This window comes from Nylanderia fulva, unplaced genomic scaffold, assembly GCF_048542155.1.
Source record: "Nylanderia fulva isolate GAGA-0341 unplaced genomic scaffold, ASM4854215v1 Scaffold50, whole genome shotgun sequence".
Taxonomy (NCBI): domain Eukaryota; kingdom Metazoa; phylum Arthropoda; class Insecta; order Hymenoptera; family Formicidae; genus Nylanderia; species Nylanderia fulva.
This window is the reverse complement of record NW_028190588.1, coordinates 382,672-409,628: the sequence shown is the minus strand read 5'-3', so window position 1 is coordinate 409,628 and position 26,957 is coordinate 382,672. Positions and strand designations below refer to the sequence as shown.

At 39.8% G+C, this 26,957-nt stretch overlaps 1 pseudogene across 1 annotated transcript in view; it reads right to left on the bottom strand.

Moving 5' to 3' along the window:
* The window catches only part of LOC114933954 (uncharacterized), a 213,350-nt pseudogene extending 190,842 nt beyond the window's left edge, over window positions 1–22,508 (bottom strand). Inside the window, exon 1 of the transcript XR_014925714.1 lies at window positions 21,461–22,508. The product of XR_014925714.1 is annotated as an uncharacterized LOC114933954 (transcript). The remainder of the gene's footprint in view (window positions 1–21,460) is intronic.
* Window positions 22,509–26,957: the final 4,449 nt, after the last annotated feature.

The following is a 26,957-nucleotide window of genomic DNA, read 5'->3' as shown; positions in this document are numbered from 1 at the left end:
AGAATACAAAGTTATGAAATATACGTCGCTCGCGATAAGGAGCAGCTTCAAAGATCCGCTTCCTTTACGTTTACGTTACCTGTTTGACATCGAAATTAATTAATCGATTAAATGTTTAGTACCGTAATTATTATTTGCGCGAAAGCCCTCGAGCAAAGAGGGACAATGTAAAATTACAATGTAAAAAAATCAATATAATATATATATATATAACTGACACATAAATTGTCACAATATAAATTATTAATATCAGATTTGGCGCGACGTTTAGAAACCTATTTCGATATCGTCGCAGAGGGAAAGAACCGGATAAAAAAATAGTGAGAAAAAAAGTACCTATATCATCGCGTAGTATACGTTCCCTATCGAGGCATCTAAACGACGTTGTAGCATGCTGCGACAAGAAAAATCGCGCGGGCCGAAACCGGGTGAAAAATAAATCCAGGGCGACGCGACACGATCAATCGGCCGCGACGAAAAAGCGAGAGACACGCGGACGCGGTAAATTGCTCTCGTTTTATCCACGCGTGGTGATAACTCACGCGTGCGTATATAGATATATATACGCACGAGGAGCGCATCACGCACCGTTAATAAATAACCGCGCGCAAGATATTCGACGGATCGAATATCGTCATCATCCCGGTATAGTCCGTGGTGTAGTCGTCGTCATCGGATGGGCAACGAGTTATCGAGTCCATTGTCCGGCGAAGATTATCACACGGTGCATGAGCGATGGGTCGATGGGAACGAGGTGGCGGACAGCGCGAAACAGTTCGACGAGCAGCCGGGATTATCACCTCGTCGACACGGTTATAATTGTCATCGTTATCGTTATTGCGTCACGTAACCTAATTGCCGCGCGACGCGGCCCTTATCCCGCAGTTCGACGATTAACATCGCCGAATAACAACGTCCAGATCACATCCATATGCTGCGATCGGCGGCGACGTGGATTCCGCGATGTCGCGGATAAATCTGTCGTCTCTATTATAATTTCGCCCGAATTGGATGAAATCTCTAAATCGAGATATTTAATCTCGCCCGGAAATTGGTGATGTCCTTTTTTTTTAACACGCGGGAAAAAAGAACATGCGTTTTGATAACATGGATTTTAATAGCATCCATTCGCCTCGAGCGATCGTGAAACTATCGGATGCGATATTGTAATCGATACTTCGACGTTCGCGTAAAATACGGTTTTACCTTTATTGCATAATTATGTATATCCGCGAGTAACAAAAGCGGAATTTCGCATATATAGATATATATGTATATATGTATGTGCCGAATAAAATCATTGCTAGCGCGAATTTGTGCGAAAAAGCTTGCTACTGAAAAAAATCGCCCTTAGCGAGGGAATGTTGGAGGTAATATTGCAGCGGATATTTTACAACGCAGATAACAAATATGATTTTATCACTCTCTCTCTCTCTCTCTCTCTCTCTCTCTCTTCTCTCTCTTGGACACTTTTTCGAAAAAGCAAAATTAATTATTTTATTCGATATTTTAATCAGGGAGAAGCAATTTAATATTTTAATAAATCATACAAAAAAATTACAAATATTTCGCGCAGGAATATTAATGGTAAACGCATATACAAGTAGAAATGGTCGATAATATGATCAGACAAGTTGGAGAGAGGGAACTTGCAATTATATCTAGAAATGAATATGAGACGGAAAAATACACCGTATAATTGGTTGAAACGTTAATAATATTAATTATTTTGCGTGCTAAAAAAACTGTTGAAAAATTGTTTTGTTTCGCACATAAGTGAATATCTAAAAGGCAAAGCCGTGTGTAATAAATTTAACTTGAGATACAGTGGCACGCGATGAGTTGTCAGCAATAACGTAATCATCGCTATTGGGCTGGTAAATTTAATTAGTTCAAAACAGCGATTCCCTCTTTTCACCAGACAGTTTTTGCGGAATTCATTTCGCCCCGATATTCAAAGTTATTCATAATCGATCATCGCCTCCTCGTACTCGTCGTAAATCGATCGAACGAGAATAAACGAGCTCTCGGATATTTACCGGAAAAGTTGAAGACATCTTCAATAATACGTATCTTTCAATAAGTATAAAATTAATGAAAAACCTTAAAGCCGATATTTCGATGTTAAAGCGAAGCGACAAAATATTACACGGTCTTTCGACAAGAGGGCGCGAATTGTATAGTTAACCCGATACGATGAATTATCGTTTCCGCTAAGCTGACGAAGGCTTCTATTTTGTTAAGAGTTAACGGATTATTGATAGCGACAAAGCCGCGTTCCGCAGTTTCGACCGTCGTTTTATTACCTCAGAACTGTCTCCGTAATATATGAGGTAATAATAGGGCTCCGCGGAGACACTATATCACTATTATTACTGAGCTACACGATCCAATTCCAGTGAAAGCGGCGGCGTCGCACTTTTATCTTATTTCCCCGGAAATATGTACGCGGTCTTACGCGAATGCCACTTTAAGTGGCGCATTAAACAGAGAGACAGGGGGACAGACTCAAATCGAGGAATAAAGTTGCTGTTGTATACGTCGCTGTATATAATGCATCGATCGGATATAACGATACCGCAATTCAATGGCGCTTCAATAGCTGCTTGTTATCGACAATGTCGGTTGAATCGTCGCTTTAACGACTCAGGAACGAGACACGATACTGATAATTACACTTTTCTCGCTTTCATAATATATAATAAAGATTGCACGCCAAGTCCAATAACATAATGAACGAAATTTGACGCAAGATTTATTTTACAGATAAATTAAATTACATTTACACCTTCCATTTTAAGCTAAATGGGCCATTGCAAAATGTTTCGTTTTTATATTTCGAATTAAATATGGTATACGAATACGAGACTCAATTTTTTCGTCCCAATATTTTTCTCGCCTCTAAAATCTCGAATTGTGATTTATTTAATTATTCGGTAGCCAAAAAATGTGCACAAATAATCTGAAATTTAAACATGTATTTTACATTAAGACATCCTATTTTAGTTGTCAAAATTTTTTTATTTGTTTGATATATCGATACATTATCTTTCGCAAAAATTGAATAAAAGAAAAAATGAATGTCTCTTTTCTCGTTGTACATTTGAAAAAGAATCGTACTGTCAATCTGGCAAAGCTGAGCACGCATCTTGGCGAAACGCTCGTTAGAATGGAAGCTAATTAGGCGCAACAGAGTTTCGACACGGCAAATATCGCGCTGGAACATCCACGCGCGTACATCATCAAGAATTCCCGAGCGGTGTCGAGGAATCGTGCTCGGGGAACGTTCGCAACAATAAATCCAGCATTTCGCCGGCGCATTTCCGCGGGCACGTCGGGGCCTGCTCGTTATCGCGCTCTATCACCATTGTTGCCGAACCGCACAATCTAATTACCGCGGAAGTGAGGCGTCATCCCTTATCTCGGGGCCGATTAACTTCGCAGACGCGGGAGCCAGTCAGCAAATCGCACCCGGGACACACGATCTTTCGACGGCCATCGCGGTATCGCGGATGTCGGAGTACTAATATAGTATATGGTAGATAGGTATATCTCATTTCGAGGGAGATTGAATGTACTTACATAAAGAGTCTGATACGAGATGTCACACCGAAAATCTACAAATAGATCTTGTTATTTGGAGACAATTGTTCCTCGGCAAAAATATTGAGGCATCAATAATTTTCGAGTTATAGGCTTTATAAAAAGTTATAATAATACAATTTTAATTTAAGGTTTGCACGATGGCAAAAAATGGGAACATGCAAAAAATGATGGCTTTCTTCGACCTTTTTGCTGAGGAAAAATTGCCTCCGAATAACGAGATCTACTTGTATATTTTCGGTGTGACACTTTATGTTAGACACCCTGTATATGCGATTGTTACGCGATCAAACATTCGTCGGGCGAGTATCATCGTCGCTTTAATGCAATTCTAAATCTCTACGATGCGAGACGCGTTACTCGTTAACGAGTTTTCGGAGTCGAAGTTTTCTGAACGAAAATTACACGTGGGACATCCGTCAGTAACTTGGCAAACTACTCGCACGACTTTTAATTTCCCATGTTGAATATCTTAGAATGAAATTCTTCTCTCTCTCTCTCTCTTTCTCTCTCAACTAGGTTTATTTTAAGTTAACTGACAAATGAGATTTTGATTAAAGACCTCAAGTCAAAACCTATTCCCGCAAGTTTCCATTTCCTCCTGCGCGTGCGACGCGAGAGACAGAGAAGTGGAAAACTTGCGGGAATAGGTTTCGCCTATTGTGTGCGAATTCTTTTCCGCGTGTATTCTAATCTATACGTCTATCGGTCAAGGGGGATGAATTTATTACGAGTGACTCTCGGCATTCTTCTCTCGCGCAATTATTTGAACGGTGGCCCCGAAAACGCGAACAATAAAGCCATTCTCATACTTTTCGGGATGATCAGGCAGTCGATAACTTTCGTCGAAGGTCTTTTTCCCGCGAGCACGAGGCAGAAAGCATATGTTCCAATATCCCCGGCATAATCCCCAATAAACCAGAGAAGCCCTTCCGTCCTTCACCGTCCTCGGAAGATACGGTCGACCCCCGATGAACGCAAAACCATAATTTCTTGCCTCGTCGCCTTTTCGCCGGAATAATGCTTCCCGTATGGGGGCTGGAGGCTCCCTACCGGAACCGGCCATTAATTCCGTGACGAACATCCTGGCGAAGACACACACGCCGGTCCCTTCTACGCCCCGTCACGTGACTCTCGGCCAAGTACTCCTCGATCCTTTGTACTCCGCGACGGTACAAGACCCACAGGCAACTTGCCGGAGATCCTCTCTCTCTCGCGCGTCCATTACAGGAGTAAAATCATTTAATTTCGGCGCGCTCTCGACGTGAACATATGTACGAGAGGGGATATTTGCCGCGTCGAAATTGCCGACGCGCAATTTTGCCGTGAAAAATCTACTGCAAAATAGCCAAGCGCAACGCGAGCTGCAAAATAACATGTCCGACTCGCGGCATCGCGTAATTTACATAACATATATTTATATACGTAACGTCAATGTGAGTTTGCCCACCGTAATTGTCTACAATATTGTTATTACCCGTTCTATGCATAGAAATTTGTTTAATTAGCCTCTCCGATGTACATGGCACAAAAGTCAATTACGCGGACGCATAATTCAATCATACATCGTCATTCTTGGTAATTAAAAAAATGCGTAAGTTTTTTTCTGAAATTAATTTTTTTTTTTTTCATTCTCGACTTTTACCGCGAAATATCTCGGCGCGATTAAATTCCAGATTTACCACACAGAAAAAAAAAGGAATCCTTGATTCAAGTATATTTTTATTCTCGAACGCTATTTGATTGATTTAAGCATAGAATGCTCTTTGTAATCACAAATTTTCATTTGCCTTAATAATAAATAAGTTTGTGTAAAGTATATTTTATCCTTAAGATATATTCTTGTTTTAAAAATCGCATATGGTAAAAACAAACTTAGTCACATTTATATAATGTAAAATACATATTTAAATTTCAGATTATTTGTGCACATTTTTTGGCTACCGAATAATTAAATAAATCATAATTCGAGATTTTAGAGGCGAGAAAAATATTGGGACGAAAATATTGAGTCTCGTATTCGTATACCATATTTAATTCGAAATATAAAAACGAAACATTTTGCAATGGCCCATTTAGCATTAAATGGGAGGTGTAAATGTAATTTAATTTATCTGTAAAATAAATCTTGCGTCAAATTTCGTTCAGTATGTTATTGGACTAAGAATTATTATATATACTTGAAAGTAGCGCTTATATCCGATGCACACTTGTCCTTGCAATATTTAGAAGTAAATTTCAGCTTGAACCAAGAATATTTTGCACTTTGTTTTAAGGATAAATTATCCTTTATCCAAAATTATTTATATTTGGCGCTATTATAAGGATAAAATATACTTGAATCAAGGCATATTTGCATTCTTTCAAGGATACTATTTTTTCTGTGCAAAAGCTTCGAAAAAACTTGCACGCTCACTATTTGCTGTTATATAAATTTCAATGTTAAAATAATTCTTTCTCAGAAAGTTTGTTTAATTTTTTCCCACCTGCTTAGTCCATAGAAATAAATCACACGTTAGAGAGATAAAGATTCAAAGGGTTAAAGTTGAAAGGGTAAAGTTTAAACGGAAGTTTGAGTCTGGCAAAGAGCGCGTCGGATCCCCTCGGCCGAGCGTGCACATGTGTTCGCCGCGCGAAAGGCGAAGTTGCGACCGGTGAAGGAGCGTGGGATGGCGCGAAAGAGAGGAAACGGGAGATAAAACGGCGGCCGTGTTGCGGCGACCAGCAGAGACCGGCGGAAATGGTGATAAAGTGCGGGTAAATAATGTGTGTAGCGCCAAAAATGAAGAGAAATCGCGGTCGTATCCGCGCGGAAGATGAGAGAACAGTTCTCTCTCTGCCGGCGTCACCTGGTTTTTGTTGTGTTTCAGCCGGCGAAGATAAGGATACACACACGCGGTGTTGGAGTTGCAAACGGAAGAAATAACGCGCCGCGTTTTTTTACGACGTTAAAACATGGTTCTCCCGTTTTCGGCGGGAAATCCATTCGCCCCTACCTTCTTCGCTTCCTCCCGAAATTCGTGGAAATCAAACACAAAGCCGCGCGCGGTTTAATTTGGAGAATTCATTTAAAACTGCGAAAGATTAATTTGCGTTCGGTTTCAATGTCAAACGTAACAAACGGTGCGATAAATTTTATAATAGGTATAATAACCTGTGGAATTGCTCGAATAAAATTCTATCGGATAATAACGAATATAAATTATTTCAAATTAGTTTATACCCGGAAAATATATATTTTTTTTTTTCATTTAAATGAATTTTCAATCTCGTCACTGTTTGCAACCTCTTTTCCGCTAGGGAATAGAGTATATAACAAGCGTTCCACCTTTACGTGAAACATTTTCCAAAATACGCGCGGCTGCACGTTTCTCGAAAAACACACGCCACGACGTGAAGGAACGGCATATCGATACGCGACGTCGATAAGCGATAAGATTTCCCGCGCGTTCGCGTCGTTTCTGAGATCCACGCGACAACGTCATGCGATTTAGCCTGCATCAGAAAAACGAGAACAGCAAGTGCTTTGTCGACCGGAAGACATTGATGACATTGTTATGCCTCGGTCTACATGGTACACACGCCGTTGCGCGCCGCTGAAATTTATCGAACCGTAAAACACCCAGGACATTCTCTCACAAAGGCGCGGTGGCATTGAAAAGTCGTTTGTATGTCTTTATCCGAAAACGGAAAAGCGCACGGTAAACGTTTTCTGGAAAAACCCCCGTATATACACGCTCGCCCCGAGTCTATGTGTGTGTGTAAAGAGAGAGCGGCCTCAACCCTTCCGCTGCCAAGGGCGTGTCCGAATACTGGAATTAAAAGCTCCGATAACGCGCAGAAAACGGTCGATTAATCCTCAAAAAAAAAGCTCGGTCTAATTTTATCGTGTAACAACTGAATCTCGCGTTTTGAACCCAGAAACATCTGCGACGAGAGAGAAGATAATCGAAACTTTCCTCGCTTCGACTTACTACAGGATCAAAAAAAAATACAACGATATAATAATAATAATTAAAATATTAAAATGTCTATAGAATCTCCAAAGTATCTTTCCGCGCAGAAAACGGTCGATTAATCCTCAAAAAAAAAGCTCGATCTAATTTTATCATGTAACAACTGAATCTCGCGTTTTGAACCCAGAAACATCTGCGACGAGAGAGAAGATAATCGAAACTTTCCTCGCTTCGACTTACTACAGGATCAAAAAAAAATACAACGATATAATAATAATAATTAAAATATTAAAATGTCTATAGAATCTCCAAAGTATCTTTCCGCGCAGAAAACGATCGATTAATCCTCAAAAAAAAAGCTCGGTCTAATTTTATCGTGCAACAACTGAATCTCGCGTTTTGAACCCAGAAACATCTGCGACGAGAGAGAAGATAATCGAAACTTTCCTCGCTTCGACTTACTACAGAATAAAAAAAAAATACAACGATATAATAATAATAATTAAAATATTAAAATGTCTATAGAATCTCCAAAGTATCTTTCCGCGAAGAATTCTGATCGCGAACTCGAACGTTGAGAAATTCGCGATATTTCCGCTTTTATAAGAGCGAAAGAGAAAGAAGCGGGATCCCCAGGGGGTCAAGAACTTTGATTTCCGATCAATGCGCGTAGTTATAGTATAATTGACAGACCTCGCCGACGGAACTGAAATGAAGGTATTCCCCGTGCGCGCGAGACCGCCGCTCACAAACGCGATCGATGAGCAGAAATAAAGTTTCTCTCTCGCGAGTGCAGCGGGAGAAGAACTCGCGCGCGCGCGCGGATACGTGAAGAGTAAAAACGCCCGAGGGGGTGCACACGGAAGATCGCGAAAATCTCCGGGCGACGATCCGCCTTCTCTCTCTCTTCTCTGTCTTCTTCATCTTCCGCGTTATCGCGCTCATATATGTATATGCGCCGCACCGTAATTGACTTAGCCCGCGCGAAGAGAGGGTTGAAACTCGACCGGCTGCGCCGGCGAAAATTATGGGGCTTTCACATCGGTGGTGGTTATGTGGCGGAAAGGCACCCTCCGCCCCTCCTCCTCGGCTCGGACCATTGCGCAAATGAAGTTATGGTTGTTCATCTACACGCCCGGCTCCATTCGTTCGTATTTCAGCGACATCGCGTATCTCCCTCCTGTCTTCGGTCTTCCCATCGTGTATTCTCACCAGATTGTCGCTGTCTCTTGGCTTCTTCCTCTCTCTCTCTCTCTCTCTGGTTCGTTCAAGATTACCTTGTACAACATACGCGGTCGGAGATGCGTTTTACGGTTGCTGTGAGACGCGATGTCTTTCGTGCAGTCGACTGTTCTGTGCCTTGTAAGCTCTCGCGAGAGCTTACGCTAGCTCGTTTGCTTTGTGCACGTCATATGATGCGCGATGTAAATAGGGCGATAATGTGCCTTTCCTATGTGCAAAGTGCTCGCTTTGTGCGGAACAATATAACTCTCCTACATGCGGCACTTTATTCAAGAAACGCACTTTCTCTGTTATTATTCAGCGTAACTCCTTAAACGACATAAAAAGTATTAATGTTATTTGTTGCGTAAATAGATATAGTTTTAATCAAACTTTTTGTCATTTTTTATTTATTCAATCGTTTCATTTATTTTAATGCAATTTTCTTCAACTAGATCCAAGTGATTTTTGCAATTGTAATTCATTTTCGGAGGAAAAAAAATCGTTCAAATCGAGGTAAAAATTCATAAATAAAAGAAGATACGAAATATACATGGAACGCTATTCCGAATTTTCACAGACGAATGGCCCACTCTTTAACGCGTTCAACCACGGCGAGAGGGTTGTCGAACTATTTCGAGATCTGAACGCGACGTATGTATGTTTTCCCTTCTTCGTCTCGGCGAAAGAGAGAAAGAGAGAGAGCTCGTTCTCTCGATTCCCCGGTGGATCGTGTACCTTAAGAGTCCCGGGCGACGTAACCGCCCGGGCGAGTCGTATATCTGGAATAAAGGAAAAGGGGCAAAAAGAGAGAAAGAGGGGAAAAAATGTGTCCGGCATCCCGCATACGTGATACGTCCCTTGCGATATTCCACTTTTATCGGCCATTGTCGCTTGATCTCCGCATCATATATATCCGCCTCTGCAAGGCCCTTCATTTATTTAAAGATTAAACACGCGCGTTGATTGACAGACTTGTCATATTTTCATTGTGGGTGACACAGGTGTTCAAAGACTAAGGGTCGGTTGTTCCAACTCTTGGTAAGTTTTATATATATATATATATATATATAGAAAAGCTCTTTAGGAAGAATATATATATATATATGTATCCGACAAGTAGCATATCTTCGTCTCTTTTTTAAAATTTATCTGAAGAGGGATGAAAATATGCTACCTGTCGGGTAAAACTTACCAAGAAGTTAGCAAAATCGGTCCTAACACAATTATGTTCCTCTATCCCTGAGGGAGAGAAGGAGAAAGAAATAAATGTATTCTTCCTAAAGAGCTTTTCTCTTTAAAAATATTATACCGAAATAAAATTTATTTCCAAACGTCTTAAATTAATATTTAAATGCAGTCACTTTTACGTCACGTTTGCGACGTTTATCAGCACCATTTCAGGATCACACGGTCGTAAAAAAAAAAAAAAAAAAGATCTCATCTCGAACGATGCGTCTTTATTTAGGAGCAATTCGCCACGACGTACAGCGTGTGAAATAAATCTCTATTATCGGGAAAGCGACCCAGCTCCGTTCTTTTTCAACGTCCACGGATTGCAATTAAAGGTGCAGTCAGTCACCCTCGAATAATCGCTCGCGGTTGACCCTAATTTTTCCAACCTTAATCCGATCTGCTATAGATGCTAATGCGAGGCGCTTCCTTTATATTGACGTGTGGAACTTACCTATTCGAGAATTCGTCTGAATCGTATGTTTTCTTGCTATATATATACCATATATAGTTATTCGCGGATTAGGACGGACCGTCCCTTTGTGACTACTTGTTGAATCTATTCTCGGACATCGTTCGCCTATAAATATTGCACGATGCATCTTCAGTGATCAGAGGAAAAAAATGATTTTTTTTTATCCGAGCATAAATCATCAAAGATTATATATTAACCGATTAATAAAAATAGCTTCGTCATCGCTATCATTAATTCTGAATTAATTATTTAATATTGGAACTCATATATGTGTATTAGAATATATATATATATATATATATATATATATATATATACCCTTCCTCTTTCTCTCTCTAAATATACAAGGATTATGATGAATAATATATCGCATGATAATATAGCCGTTCTTAAGATAATTGCGTCTCTCAAGATACAACGAAGAATATAGATCGCGTGTCTGGATTTTGTAATTAAAACTTCTCTTATTTGAAAAGTAAGTTAAAGATAATAATAGAATAAAGGCAATTATTACCTTCAATCGATGGATACACCGCGGATCTAATAAAAAAATATTACTCGATAAATTGTTTCTCATAAAAATATGCAAAAAGAATACGAACGAGAACAATTATATTCTCGATAGGTCGCAAAATTCATAGAATCATCATTTGATAAAATCGTATGTACTTATTATACCGCATAAATTCTTAATAAATCAAATGAAGTGCATCGTGTCTCTTCGTATATATTTTGCATGAAAAAAAAAACATGTACTTTCGGTCAGTGACACATCTATTTCCATCTATGCTGAATTATCGCGCAAAATATCTCATCTCGGTCGTTTCACACGTACCGTCGTGAAAATTCCGGATGCGCCCGTCGACGAGGACCGAGGACGTCCAATCGTTCATCCCCGGATGTTCCGAATCCCGTCATAAGCCGACGCTGAGAGCGCCGACGACGGCGAAACAATGTGAAATTCCCGAAATAGGAGGGACTGGCTGGCCGCGAACGAATTTGCATATACCGCAGACGGGCCGCACGTGTGCTTTGAGGGTTTACATGTGTCGCGGGTTAATCTCATTTCGCACGTACAGAGGGAGGGGGAGAGACAAGGGGGGCCCATCCGCGCGTCTCTCGCTACCATCCGTGTCGGGTATTTAATCAGCTATGTTATTCAATATTGGTCTGGGTCGACCTCGGTTACGTATAGGTGCGTATACGCACCTGTGTGTTAGTTTATGGAACTTGAAGAGGTGAATCCTGGCGTGCGATAACGCCTGGAAGGGTGAAAGGACGAGGGCAAATGATGCCCTTCGTGGGCTGCCTTCCGTGCAAAATTACGACCATGCCAGAGAACGATGAGCTCGCAAATGGAGATTACGTTCCGCGAGAGTTCCTTACGGCGATCTTGATAACCCTGTTTAACGGAGGACGAGATGGATCTTGGCATCTGTGCGTCATCTCGTTCGTGTATGTGAAATATTATTTTTTTCCCTCTCTTCTTATACAGGGTGTTACAACCTTACCGTACCATCCGTTTACGGGACATCATACAAACTCATCATTTTTTTAATGCTCCCAATTTTTGATATCATATATTTTTGTAACTTCGAGTCTTGAATTAAAATTCTATTAAAGTAAATTTTTACCTATGAAATTAATTAAAAATGTAATTTTGTTAATAATTTATTTTTACAAGGCTTAGTTTACAAAAAAACTTTTATTTTCAATCGTTTATAACTTGAAAATTATTGATGTCTGGCTTGATTCTCGCTGAGGAAAAATCGTCTCCAAATCGCCTCAAGAATTTCCCATTAATGAGTGAGTGCAATGGTAATATGAAAGGTACAGTAAATCTGAGGCATCCCTGTATATCCCTTTTTTTCAATCTCGAATTACTTTCTTCACACGCTATTATGAGAGATTTTGGTTATGACTCTTTCACGCGACATCAAGTATCATTAGACAATTCCACATGCAAATGGCCGTTCAACACATCGTCGACTACGACACGATTCTGGTTCATTTATGCACACAGAGTGCTTTCGACAGAAGAACACCGCCTGCCTATGAATGGAACGAAGGGAGCGACATGCACCCTCCTCCCTTTTCCTTCCTCCCCGTTCAACACGATCCAAACCCAGGTTAAATTATACACTGGACACCATACATTCGCACATAAACGTACGAGTTGCGGGGAGACTTGGAGCGATTTCATGAGCGTATAAATAAATTCATAGCGTGATGGTGGGATAGGCGAACGAGTACATGCACAAATATCATGAGTAGCGTGTTCCTGGATGCTATCTGCGGCACACAAGAGCGCCCAGGGGGTTTACCGTAAACAGGTATGCATCACATGCATACGCACGCATATATATATATATATATATATGCACATATATATATATATATTTGCACACACACACACACATATATATGTATATATATATATATATGTACACACACACACACACACACACACATATATATATATATATATATATATATATGCGCACACACACACACACACACATATATATATATATGTAGGATTGGGATTATTTTAGAATATAATTATAACGAGCGAATGATTTTTGTGTATAAGCGAACGATAATATTTGTCTCACTTGTTATTTGCGAGAGACAAATTCTTTACAATAATAAGGACACGAACAAGGCAAAGTGAGTCAGCTCGCATGACTTTGTTTATAAAATTACCTTGACGAGGGCAGCGGTTAGGGAACTAACTGAAAATTGAAGAACAGTCTAGAAACCGACAAGAAGGGATATAAATACAGGCAATGGGCTGTCGAGGGTGTCAGAAGTTAGAGAGTCCTCGCTCGATTTTGTTACCGTGAACATCACCAAATAATTACCGAATTCTATTGTAATATATCTTTATTTTATAAAGACTTGTAAAATTTTCATTTGATACCGTTCGTCTAAAAAAAGTCCTACATATTTATATATATATATATATATATATATATATATGTATGTATATATACATAGATGCCACTTTGAATTCGCGGAACAATGGGCGATCGGCGCGTACATCGCTGGCACCCGATCCATATCCACTTTGCGTGACGAATATTAATGCCGTTTACATTGGACGTACGGACGTTCATGACTCTTCGCGATCCGTTGTGCACAATTAAAGCGGATAAGCCAATCGTGATTAATCGGTCCCGTAAATGCGACCGTCGCGTCCGTATCGCGTATACATACAATTCGTCGCGCTCGCTGGTTTATTTTGCGCCTTGTTTAATCACGCCGGCACATTTCTGCGGTGTTAACGATTCCCCTCGTCGCGTCGGCCTTCCCGCGAATCGAATTCAGGTTGTTCGTTAAATGGATACAGCGTTTCGGCCCATTTCAAACGGTTATCATATGTAGCACACCCTTCCGTCGATCGTACAATTTTTTTCTCTATTTAAAATGGTAATCGGAAAATTTACATCAGAAAATCGACCGCGTCTCTGATAATTAACTAGAAATTTAATCAGATGACTTACGACGCAGAGACTTAATCGTAAGATCGACTGGAAAATTGCCTAGAAAATTGACCAGATAATTAACCAGGCAATGTGACTAAAAAAAAAAAAATGGAAAGATTGAGAAGAAAATAACTAGGAAATCGATTAAAAAATAAGGTTACGAAATTGGATAAAATTAAGAGATTTAATCAACGGATTACTCGAAGAATTATACAGCGAATTAATTAAATGTGGTGGCAAAAACAATCACGACAAAATGCATTAATTATCATGTAGCGCTTGATTTACAACAGAGAAGTCGCGGATTTAAAAAATTATACATATCCCAATCGGGGATTCACGACGTTCGTGCTTGCTTTACGCAGATCGAGGCGAACAGTTCCTACCGGATGGTCTATCTGACATTTTTTGCGATCGGCGACATTTTAACGAGTCATGGGCCGTTAGTTATCTGGTTCAATCAGCTAACGACGCCGCGAATAGAGCGAGGAGACCCGATCGCCGTAACTGTTAACGAACTCTTCCAGATGGCCGCAAGAAAATATCGTTCGGTCGTTAAAAAACGAAATTGCGTATCGACGTTTTCCAGAAACCAGGGTTATTCACGAATCGCTTTGTTACGACACGAAAAAATGCGAGAGACATTAAACAAGATGGACGCGCGCGTAATAAGAATCGAAAGGATGTGATTAAGGAAAAACTGCGGGTATAACAATTTATTATTACACTAATATAATAACGGAGTTTATAAAAATATCGATTGCATCGTATTATCGCAGAAAAATAAGGAAAGGAACATCCGCGGAGGATCAACGAAATTCCAATTTAATTGGTGCACGCAGTAATATTGCGTATCCAAAGCTGCGATCATTATTAACATTATATATTTCGCGATATCACTCCTGTGTATTTAATTCTGCAGTCTTTGAAACTCCAGGAAAATTGCAAATCTGACATTTTTTTAAAATTAGGAAATCCGAAAATAAAATATAAATATTAAGTTTCCGAAATAAAATCATAATATCAAAGAGCGACATCAAATGAGTAGTCTGGCTCCTCTGATCCAGGTATGATTGTACAATATTTCCTCGGATACGTAATATATACTATACATCTCTCTATATCCATTTCCGCTCGGTGCCGTAGTAAAATTCACTTGAAATTCACAGCGAGTAGGATTCGCACGGTATATAGGTAGGCGAAAGCGTGCGCATCCGAGGATTACGCATAAAGATAAGTTAGTTATCGCGAAGTTCATTACACACCCGCACCCGTAAACTCGCTCGATCGTATAGCGCTCGCTCGCGCGCGCTACGTTTCGCAATATCCGGCGCCGCCGTCGCGACGGAAATAATTTCGACGCGTTTAGTCCGTTTGCCTGTCGCTAAGAGACTGTTTAAACGTGCTTGGAACTTGTAACGTATACACGGCGTACGTCGCCGCGCCTTGGTTGCGTCTTAATCTCCCGTGTAATCCTAGGGAGTCACTTTGTGCGACGGAGGTAGAAGACGACGGTCTGCTGTCTGAGCAAACTGCGATCGCGCTACTGCTCCGGAGACGCGCGTGGAACAACGTGTGTCTCGCGAAATTGTAAACACCCCGTGTTGCCATTGTCTCGTCCGCCGGTTTGCAATATTAACGCAGGCAACATATTGCACGGACGTTTTCCGTTCCGACTCTCTCTCTCTCTCTCTCCTGTATTTTCTCTTCGCAATCCACTTTATTCCAATGACGTACACGTCACCGTGATGAAGATGCGCGCGGCCGCATTACAGGATGCTTTTTAATTTTTATGACCTCGCGACATACTTTCCCTCTCGCGTATGACGTATCTCTCCGCAGACTGATAAATTTTCCATATAAAAATACCGGCGTATACACAGAAACGGTTCCGTCCCATCGGGAGGAAGACCGGACCCGCTCGATTGTATCGCGTTTCAACTCCGTGAACTTCGGCCGCACGCTATCGGGCATTATTGATACGCCGCGTCCCTTGCCGAATGGCTCATCTTGATGTTATAGACTTTAGACACAGGAAACTCGATACGCGACCGCGTCGCGTCGTCCGTCCAATTTTAGAGCCACCGCAGACGCTCTTCCCCTATAATGCTATGGCAAAGCCGGTTTCCTCTCACGAAGCGTCCGTGACGTGAGAAACGAGAGCTGTAGCGAGCGTACTAGGTACTAGTCTGTCAGAAATTCAATCGATCAACTCCACTTCTTCATTTTAACAATAATAATAATAATAATAATAATAATGGAGCATTAATCGTGTGTTCAAGGGCCGGTTGTTTCCACTCTAGCATACCTTTGTCTCTTTTATTGGAACTTGTCTGAAAAGAGACGAAAATATGCTATCTGTTGGGTAAAACTGAGCGAGATGTTGGAAAAATCGGCCCTGAAAGAAATATCAAAGCCAACTTTAATATAAAAATATCCCCTTTCAAGATCTCTGAAGGAGAGCGAAGCTTTGACTCGGGACTCAGACTTGTCTCACATACATATGTATGAATGTCGCGAACGAAAATTGATAATACGGCCACGTATAATTCTAGCCGCGGAAACGCCGCGCCGGCGAGAATCACAGATCGCTTCTCGCACACGCAGGATAAGAAAGGATACCCGTGACGTTACGTGACTCCCGTACAGATAACGGCTCCCATACACGCGCTCGCTTTCGCAGTTTCTGCATTCGGCTTCATTCCCCGTAACCACTTTCGCCTAAAGCTCTACTCAGACGCGACGCGATGTTAATTTTAATGATATACCTGAGTTTGGCGGCTCGTGAAAGCCCGCTCCGTGAATACGCGTTTATACGCCGGTAAATTCGCGAGTCTTCCCGTAGATCATATTTCTATAAGGACGACGCGCGATGAGAGAGAAACCCCGGTTCATACGGGGAATAATCATGTGGCGCATAAATCTGACGATGCAATATAATGCAATATGATAGATGGGTTTAATCAAGTAAGTTCATACACGTTCCGCAGAGAAATATTAAAATCAAAAGACGTTTAAAGACGTAATTAATCATTTCGGTCAACTGAATACATTCTTGTTCCATATCTTTCTATTCTATTTCTGTAAGAGATTTCCTGACTAATAATCATTTTAATAGTAATACAGTAAAATTGCACATATAAATTATATTTATATTCTGATTTATATTTGTATAGGTATTAATAAAGAATAATATTTCAATGCAACATAATATCATTTATATAATAATGTATTACCTTTTGTATATTTCGTAATCGAGTTTAATTTTATAAAGTCAATATTTTACCGTATTACTGTATTACACCGTAAATTTGGTTGCCACTGTATATGTGATCTTTGTTTTCGTTGCGACAATTTACACGGTTCACATTACGGCATCGGTTCAACGACGTGTGTGCTCGCCACATTTCAAACGTACCAACTAGTTATTATTATAATAACCGGTCGACCAACTTTATACAAATATACGGCTTGACGCAGTGTATTGCTAATCCATCGACGAATAGTAATTTCATCTAAACTACGGTCGCCTCCCGTGCGAAGCTTTACTAATATTCCCGATGTATTTTAATTATTATTGCATTCTGATATTACGTATTATTACGTGTCGAATTTTGGTAAATTATTCAGCTGGAAATTTGAGGAAACTAGTATAAAATTTTAATTTATCTATTAAAATAATCTATTAAAAAATTTTAATTTATATATATAATAGTATATATTTTAATAATCTAATACTTAATCTAATATATTTATAACATTTTAATGTTATAAATATATTAGAGATTATTAGATGATCAAATAAGATTTTATTGTCATTCTATTTTATAAAAAAAAAAATAATAAATGTATTCCTCCCATATTTTTTCCTCATAAGATAAATATAATTTTTTTAAATATAAACGAAAGACAGTGAATATATATAATTATTATACCCCTCTTTTGACTCATTATGCAAGATAAATTTAAAATGTTATTATTATATACATAGATAGAGAGATGCGTCCTGAAAATCATATAACTTTTCACGGAATAAACGAGCTTTATCCCAACTTCATTTACACATAAATATTTAGGCGATGAAAAGAGTTTCACGCTCGGTTAGTCACGCTGCACTTTTAGACACGACGAACGTTTAACTGGCGTTTTTCGAGCTACATTGTACGAGCGATGAGATCGTGGTCCTTTTACCAGCGAAAATCGATGAATTTCGCGTGCCATGAGCGATCGTTGCCTTTGATCGACCATGCGACGTTTTTTAATCGCGTTAAACGTACCATCGTCGTCCTCAATCATCTAGCTTCCACTTGTCAGTCTTTCCATCCTCCATCCTCCTCACTTACCCTCATCCACCCAATGTACACTTGCCGTCCATCGAATACGTACTATCGCGCTCCGGGTCCGATCTTCTCGAGAGATCGTCTCTCTCTTCTCAGGCGCGCGATGTCCGTTGTTTAATTAAAACCATATCAAAATGACGCGAAGCCCGCGCGGCAGCGTTTCAACGGCGAACGACTTTCAATTAATTCAATGTCGGCTTCGCATCAATTGATACGCTGGATACGATGACGTTCGGAATCGACTCGACGTCCCATCAATGTTTACGAAAGAACTTGCGAAGCTATCTTTTTCTCTCTCTCTTCGCCTCATCCGAAAGTCTTGTGGCGGAGATGATTATTCATTCAGCAATGTACGTTTCATTGAAAATGCAACATACGTTGTAATGGTTTGTTTAAAATAAAAGAGAAAATGGCATGCATTTTTTTCAATATATAATGGATTATTTTGGAACATCAAGAAAATTCTTCTCGCTTTTTGGCACGTATGTGTTGACAAATATCCCATGTGCATATCCCGATAATTTTCCGATATTGCCGCCCGATATGCCGCCGATGAGATTTTTTATTTAAAATAAATTCTTGTATATTTTTAATTTAATATTATACTGATTTTCTAAAATTTATGTAATTCATGTGTAATGTATAAACCTTATAGAATAAAGGCAGTAATGGGTCTAATGCATTTCTATTATTTCTGCATAATCTTTAAGCAAATTATCGCAGATGAGTAGGTATAGAATAATAATAATAACAACAGTTATTATTATTATGTAACATTTTGCCTAGTATATTAATAAGCAGCAAATTATTAGGTATAGAACAAAAATAATAAAAATTACACATGATACAAATATAAATTATATATATGTATAATAATAATCATTATTCTCTGGTTACATAACATTTTGCTTAAAAGTTATGCAGCAAATAATGGAAATGTGTTACACCCATTATCCTCTCCATTTATCATATAATATTTGCACCGTGAACATGAATTGTAAATTTTAGAACCAGTATGATATTAAACTAAAAGTTTTTTATGCAAAAATCCATTTTAAATAAAAAATTATCGAACCATCGGGCATATATTGGAAATTATCGGAATATTTAATAACGTTTTCGCCGAATTATATATATATATATATATATATATATATATATATTTACTGCACAATCTCTAGACAAAATGTCAAGTAATTAAAGAATAACACTTATTATTATATGTTTAAATTATTGCTGTTATTATTATTATTATTATTTATATATTATATATATATATATATATATATATATATATTATTCAATATCTGATATTTTGCGTATTGTATTATGATATAAAATGTTAAGAATATAAAATAATAATAATTATATATATATTTGCATCAAAATACCTTTCCAATCACTAACAAAGTGCACTATCGGGGACTTTCAATAAATTGTCGGTAATGATCTTGCCGCGAGCGTGCATGTTACACGAGTACGCAAGTATTACGCTACGTCTATTGATTAGATAACTATATTGTTCTTTGCTTCATATGATGCAGCTACTGAGATGAGCACACAAGAATTGTTTGCCCGCGATATTGCGACGTGCAGGAAATTTACATTAACATCTTTTAGTTCACCTCGTATAAACACAATATATATGATCATAACGCACATCGCACAACATTATTAATCGAAGCGCACTCAAACGATATTACGACTTTATTATCCATTGTATATACAGACACCTATTATTTTATGCTTGTCGGTATCAATAGAAATTAAAAAAAAAAAAAAGAAGAAAGAATCACTTTCAATATTAATGAAAAATATTTATCAGAGAGTTTGAATGTGTATTATAAAACAAAATATCGAAAGTATTTCCTGCATATTTTAAAATAAAATCTTCCATCATCATCAGCAATCGCGAGGAGCGCCAATCGCCGCACTTAAAAAAAAAAAAATGTGCACATCGAGATAGAATATTCCGGTCGCAGTTATTCCCGCCAGTCACCGTCGTCGATCCCATCTATAGACGTTGACTCACGGTGTGAGAGGTCCCCCAGGTGTGAGAGGCGAGAATCGCGCTAGTTAGCTCCGGAGATGAGATCCGGGGAACCGATCGCGTCGCGTCCGCGCTTAGTATGCGTCTCCGTCTCTCGCCATTACTCGGACGATCTCTTAAATCCCGTACGCAGTTACGGCGGTCGGGCATCTCGAATACGAAATCGACCGGGTTCTCGTATGCACGGGGCGAATGATATCCGTTCTCGCTCCTTTTCGCGCTAGTTCGATAATCAGAAAAATTGGAAGCCGATTTTTCGAAGAGCGAGAACCGAATCTCTAAAACGTGTCATCCCCATCTCCCTCTCTTCTTCGATCCGCGACGGAACATTTCGCCGATGGACACGTTTCCCTTGACTCGAGTAACGACCAAAGTTAGAAAGTCGAAGAGACGATATTGGGTTAGGAGGTATCGGCAGAATTTAGAAGGTAAAAGACGGTCTTTGGACGCGCATCTCCAAGTACAAAGACTATAGATAGCTTCGTTCTTTGTTTCGCGTCAAAATTGAGGGCGCGACCTTTTACACCGAATTAAGTTACACGAAGGTGACGCGTTTCTTGTTTTATTAAAAACGAAAATCTTTTACAAATTGTATCGAAAAATGTATGACAAGGACTTTCGTCTAAAATTAAAAGAATAAAATTATTATATATCACGACAACATGATATATAATGGAAAATCTCTTCGACAACTGTTCCATTACATATATATGTCGTCAGTCTTAATTATATCAACGTTACAATGTAACGCAAATAATGTATAAGAGCTTTGGTTTCTCTCTTCACGCGTAAATAACGAATTAGACGTCTGGCACCTCAAATCCTAGTACTAAAATACCTTATTTACATTCCGATCTTGTGGTGTGAGAACCGCGTGTCAGAACTCGCAGCTATTTATCAATCATATCGCTGTTCCCTTCGAGTTCCCATCCTACCCGTTGGATTCCGACTGAGAAAATAAACGCGCGCGCGCACATAAACGCACTCACACACACACACACACACAATCGGGTTGTAACCCGAGAGATTTACAAGATTTATGAATGTCCCTTCGATCGAAGCACTCATTCGGAAAGAAAAAAAAAAGCACTCACCCTTGCTGGATATCGCCGCCGCGCCGACAAACTGTATCGCCAGGACAGCGCCAACCAGAAGGAACTTGCCGGAAGCACCGCGTTTCGCCGCAACCGATCCACTTTCGACACCAACCGATCCCTTCGACGTCCGACGACCGTCGGCGATCCTCGTCCTCGTTCGAGGGTTGCACCTTCGAGATCCTCGACCGTCGTCGCAGTCCGATCGGAGCATCGACGTTATCCTCGTCACGGCCATAACCGATCGCTCTGTAAAATCCTCCTTTTTCAATCTGTTCCGGGATCACCGCACAACGTCACTCTGGATCAGAGAACTCCGGCGCACGACACCTCGTCGCAATCGTCATAGATATACGATCGTCGACGCGATCGGATGAATCACATGCACATCGACACTAAAAAAAAAAAAGGGTGCCCGACACCCTTCACTGTCACGATCGACGAACTACGGGGGTGAGTCTTATATGAACTCCGACTCCGATATCAGGATCGGAATTCTCCAAAAATTGAACCCTGGCGCGCCTTTGGAAACCCGCTCGGTTCCACCTGGAACTAACCGCGCCGGGCGTCTCCGGAGGGTAGGTCCTCCCCCATAACGACAGGTCTCGCCGTGCCTTGGCGCGAGGTCGAACTTGGGAAAAGAGACAGAAATAAAAGGGAAGACCAGCTTTTCTCGCGGCCGCGAAATCCCGATCCCGAAAAAGCGCTCCCGGTTTCGGGTCTTCGGCGAACGCGACTGCACGCGTCGCTGTTTTCCTGCGCGATGGAGAGACAGGGCACGGAAGGGGGAGGATCAGCGTCGGAGGGGGAGGGAAAAGTCACTCACGCGCGTGGGCGGATCCCACCGCGAATTCTCGAGAAGGTTGATATGAGGGGGTGAAACGGTGAAATGAGAGAGAAGTGAGAGAGTCGCTCAAACAATATATAGATAGAGAAAGAGAGAGAAAGAGAGAAAAGGGAAAGAGCGTATTTGAATGTATACTGAATTCTGGGAGCGCGACTGAATCCTGCGTGCTAAATCCCCCAACGCAACGTGCTGCCGCGTCGAGACGCCCGGCGCTACTGAGGTGAAGGAGAAAAGCCCGTTCGGGGGTTGCTGCCGTTATGCGAGGTCGGGGGTGGGGGGTGAGGGAAGAACCAGCGTAGAGGGGTGATGGTAGCGCGGCGCGCCTCGTCGGATATTTTCGTCTCTCTCCATTTTTGCTCTCTCTCTCTCTCTCTTTTTCCTCTTTCTCTCTCTCTCGCCCTTTTTCGCATTCTCTCCTTTTTATATATATATATATATATATATTTTTTTTTTTTATATATTTATTATATAATTTTACGCGGAATAAAATAAGATTAAACCCGGAGAAAATAAAATTCGAGATATATCGAGATGTATGTACATATATTGAGAGTTTTATCGCGTCTCCCAGATTTTATATATTTTATTCCGCGTGTAAAATTATTTATACTACTATTACGTGTGGTTTGGTTCCGTTCTCTTGTGTTCTTTCTTATGTATTCGTTGCTACTTTTTCTGTTTGTTACGTATACCTGTTATTATTCGTATTGTTCTTTGCTTATTGCTCGTAAGGAATTTGATCTCGGGATAGTTAGCAAATACAACTCCGTTCTTTATTTCATTCCCGTTTACGAACCGAAGCGCGCGATACAAAACAACGCGCTGTATCTGAAATTTAGGAAAAAATTCGTGTGATTTAAAACGCTTTGAGAACAACGCTTTCGATTAGAGGCGGATTAACGAATCGGGCGATGGATCGCGCTTTGTATACAAAGCTGTACTGCATAAATTCGCGAGAATGCGTGGCATCGCGCGCACATACTGAGCCGCGTCTACTGTATTTTACATATTATTATTTTTATCCGCCTGCGCGGAATTTTCGATTGAAAACCGACGACTGATTATCGCATAAGCGAAATTGGCGCGCGATAATGTCGGACCGCCCAAAATTACTGCGAGTAATTCGATGATCGTTGCCTTTTACCGTGATTGACATTCAGTCCCTTTTGTTATGTATATACGCGACATATCGCGCAACAGTGTCGATAATTAATCGAAATAATTAATCGACGGAAATGTTAATTAAATATACATGATAGATGCAAAAAGCGGGAAATGAGACGGTGCGCGATCCTGTGACGGATTCGATAATCGTTCGATGGCAGTTCGAGAGAGAGAGCGCGAGAGAGCCCGCACGCAACTTGCGTAATTTTTATGATGCGGTGATAACGATATCACTGACGATTGACGAAAAAGCCGACGAGGGAGCGATCGGGGAACGATCGAAATCGGATTATCGGTATCCGATCAATCGACAATCACAGTCTGGCTATATACGAACGTTCACGCCGTGTATACACTGCGATGTTGACACGAATCGGACGGATAGCGGATGGATCACTAATTTCCCTCCATGATTTGCGTCTCGAGTTCGAAGCATGAATAAACAACGTTCGTACGCGCGATTACAATCACCGAGTTAAAGTCTCGTAATAAGCTACGTTAACCGCAAGTGTAAAATGCCGGCTGCAATTAACATATTTTTTAAACGAATTGAACATTCTTAGAGCATATTTGCATTTCATATCTTTCGTATATCAATATTTTGTCAAAAAATGATTTGATTTTAGTTCGATAGTATATATAAGATTGTCCTTATATATATACGTAATATAAATTAATTTGTTAAATTATATATAGATACTTAGAATTGTATAAATTTATTAAAATGGGGACAAAATAAAGGGTCCGTACTTGATTGACTCCAATTTGTCCTGTTTTTAATTAATGTCTTCAACTTTTAGCAAACGCTCTTAGGAAGTAGTTAATAATTGATGAATCAAAGAATGAAAAATTAATTAGCCTACGAATATATTTGTCGGTTCTGAATAAATTATCAAGCAAGAAAGACGAGTTCTCCCTAATGATTTTCCCTGGGGGAGAAAACATTGGAAATGATCTCCCTGTCGTTTGTTTCCATTTCAATTATTAAAGCGTCCAATTAGTCCAATGGTAACGCGAACTTGCGAAACCGTCGTCTACTTGGCCAGTGCATTAAGCTTTGTCCGCGAGCTACAAGCATTGCGGTCGCGAACACAGAACCGAAAGAACGGAACAAACGCTGACAGCTCATACGAGCTTTATGTCACAGAAATCTCGCATTCTCATTTCTCTATATAAATTAAATGAACATAAAAAACTCTTGAAGAAGATAGCGGCTATTTCATTACTAAATCAACAATAATAATAATTCCTTTATCCGAGTTGTAAGCAGAAAAGAGAAGTTTAAGAAAAAAAAATAAGTAACAAAAAATAATCTTTTGTAATTTTCTTTAATCACAAAAGACTTTGATTTTCTATTCAAAATTTATTTCTAATGTGATGATTATTATGTGAGAAGTTGAAGGCCAAGATATATAAGTTTATAAGAAATATCGCTCGAGATTTTTGATGCGCTCTGTATTCCGGGATATACGTGGAACGACATCCGATCTCACGGAAAATCAAAACTCGAGAACATGTATGCTTTACCAGAGGTTAATGCGCGTTGTCCGTTTCCGCCGTGTCGCGGGAAACGCTAATTCACGTCGTCGTATACCCGTCGCAGAGACGGTCCATCGTGGCAGACTCCACGGAGCATAGAAAAGAGGAATGAAATATATTATACGAGAGAATAAACCACGGCCGGTAGATTGGAACGGACGACGAATATCGTGGCCGGAAAAACGTACAGCCGTATATACGCACGCATACAGCTCTCGTCCAGTCACATCGATAAATGTGTAAACATTCTCCACTTTGTAACCTAAATTTTTTCTAATGTATTACAACAAAACGCTCTTTCGGACGGATTAATATCTATAGCAATATATTTAGTACCTATATTTATCAAATACTAATCTGATACTTCTTTCGTAAAATATTTCGTGCATTTCTACTCGAACGTCTGACTCTATTCGTCTGTTTGTACTTTATTTTACTGTGAGAAAAAAATTTTAATTGAGACATCAATTCTATCAGAGAATTTACAGTTAAATAAAACAACGAGGAATCTTGGGCATCCTCTACAATACATTACATGCGAGAAAGTTAGGGCTTTCGTCGAATCTCGAATGTACTAAAATATCAATCCTGAAAGTGTAAGAAAATGTAGCGATGATAATACCGTTCTATTTTTTTTAACGGCGAGCAGAAAAGAAAAAATCGCGGAAATCTCTGTCTTTTCCACGAATAAAATAAAAAAAATTGAAGAGTGATTTTTATACGACGCGTAAACTCGAGATGCGTCGCGAAACGTTCAAAGTTCGATAGTTACACATCGTTGCACGCCGATTCGCGTAGACATAATCAACTGTCGAGGCGAGAAAAACGCGCAATATAACTTTGCGAAAGGTGCGACGATCGATTCTGAATAACTTAAGGATCTCTCAGGAATCCCTTTACAGGGGAAGAAGGGAGAGAGGGAGTTCAAGTTTTGTCTGCAACTTCAAAAGACTTCGCGCCAACGCCAATCGAGCGCAAAGTGAGCTTCACTAGCGCTATACTTTCTCACGCTTATCTCGTCGTCGCGCGCGTGAGAATGATTTCTTTTCCTTTGCTCGATTGTACAATGGAATTTCGCACGGAGAAATAAATAGTCGAAATTTCGCGGCGAAAACAAAAACGACCCCGACTACATTTTCATCTAGCACGATTTCAACGAGATTTTTGATTCGAAATATACGTACGCTTAAATCGCTAATTGGGATTGTAACTGGCGCCATTAGGCTCTTCATATTACATGTTCACATGTTTAACATTAATTATAAAATCGCACATTTAATAATTGCTTGCGTCCGGTTATTTTATCGTTAATTTAATTTAATCGCTTAATACGATCACGTGTGCACGCGTGCACTTGTTGGCCAATGCGGCGTGTAAATTGCTGAAAATTTGTAAATACCGAATTCAATTACGCGCATCAATTATTTTCTAATCAAATGGTCACGTAAATAATATATACAAATAATAACGCGCGCCCGTAAGATTTTAATGCGAATTAAAACGCGTCAGTAATGGCCGGAAATAACTGGTCGACAATATTAATTTGATAGAGACATTCATTAGCAATGCCGCTAATGAAAAGCTAATTAGCAACTGTTTCCGCGCGCGATCTACGTACGAGATGCGGCAAAGAGAAACGAAGTCGCCAATTTTTATCTACTCTTTACATTTAATTTGAACATGCGCTCTTTAACAAGTTTCGTCAACTCGCTAATAGCCAATTACGTGTCGTTCTGTGAAATACAAAAATAGAAAATATTTCAGACTGACTTAATATATTTCGCAATGCGAGAGAATTTTTCATACAAATAATATATAATATTACCAGTGCATCGTATTAAATGTGTTAATTGCAAAGAGAGAGAGAGAGAGAAAGACAACGCGTTATCGCACTGATCCTATTTATGACGTTAAAAAAAAAATACGTTCTATTTGTAAAGACGAATT